The sequence below is a fragment of the Centroberyx affinis genome, unplaced genomic scaffold, assembly GCF_046629955.1.
Source record: "Centroberyx affinis isolate AG114_WGS23_722 - 3 ecotype Tasmania unplaced genomic scaffold, CSIRO-AGI_Caff_v1 ptg003395l_1, whole genome shotgun sequence".
Classification (NCBI taxonomy): domain Eukaryota; kingdom Metazoa; phylum Chordata; class Actinopteri; order Beryciformes; family Berycidae; genus Centroberyx; species Centroberyx affinis.
In genome coordinates, this window is record NW_027281378.1 from 3,428 (window position 1) to 5,000 (window position 1,573).

The window sequence follows — 1,573 nt, forward strand, 5'->3', positions numbered from 1 at the left end:
GGACACTAGTAGAAAATGGCGGATACACTATATAGTGAACTATTTCTGTAATAGGGAACAGTTTCGAACAGAGCTCTGGTTTACTTGATATGGGACCTTTAAAGCTGCAGGGATAAAATCAGTGTAATAATTTACAGAATGATTTTCACGGGACGTTTGATAGTCTGGTCAAGCCTTCTGACCAGACCCAGACCCAGACCCAGACCCAGTCCAGTGGGACAGCAGGTATCTGGCAACTCTTCGGTTCACACAGAAGCTAGACCGACGGTTCACATAAAAATGGCCGCCGCTCCGACTGTCCTGGACTGTTGATTTGAATGAGAAACACTGATCCTGATCTATCATTCAAGTCCTGTGGTGAGTCAGCAGCACACAGCAGCACACTCCTACATGTCCTCTGAACCAAGGTTACTATCGTTAAGGAAAACTACCGTATTTCCTCTAATAGTGGCCGGTAGTCAATTAAAAGCCGGGTCTCCGATAATGTCCGGGGCCGTGGTCGACAGGAACAAATAAAGGCCGGCTCCAAATACAGGCCGGGGAAAAAAACAAAGGAAACAAGCGTGAATTCGCCATAGCTGCGACCACGAACTGTACGGGGAAATTTTTGTGGACCAACCGACCAACCAACCGACCAACCGACCAACCGACCGACAGAGCGAGCTCTAGAGCTGCTGGTCACAGCTAAAAACAACAGTGGATACCTGTAAACTCCTGGTGCCTGGTGGAAGTCTCTGGAGCGTGCCGCCGTCGATTACCGTAATTATCAGTAATGCGTCGCAGTAACAAAAAAACGGCTACCTAACGAACCCAAACAGAAGCAAGGAGGCTTCGTACTAAAATATGAGCAAATATACTTATCAAACAGAGGGAATTAGAAATAAAGGCCTGTCTCTAATATAAGCCTGCTTCCAATAAAGGCCTGGAACCCTCTGCAGCTGAGGTACATAAAGGCCCGGGACAATATTAGAGGAAATACGGTAAGTAACGAAAACTAGGTGTGAAAAAACATTTTCGTCAACTGAAATTTAAAAAAAAACGAGGTTTTACATAAAAACAATAACTAACTGAAACTGTATTGTGTGTTTACAAAACTGACTAAAATAAACTAAAATTATAGAGAAAATGTCTTTAGTTTTTGTCTTTGTCAATTTATTTCATATATAAGTCTAGTGTTTTGAATTTTTGAATCTCGCCCCTGACAAATACCACATATTACAAAAAAAGACAAAACTAAACTAGCAAACCCGCTTTAAAACCTAATTAAAACTAAACTGAAATTGAAAACAAAAAGTCAAAACGAAATAAAAATATAAACTAATGAAAAATGCAAAACTATAATAACCTTGCTCTGAACACACACACACACACACACACACACACACACCTATATACACACACACACACCACAGCAACAGGATGTCCTAACATCAGTATTCCTGAACCCCAGCTGACAGCAGTTAACTGACATGACATCACTTCCTGGTTTGACCCTCAGTGACCCTGAAGGAGCTGCGACCTAACCGACCAATCAGGATCCTGCTGGTGCAGCACTGTGGTCACATGCTGCCAC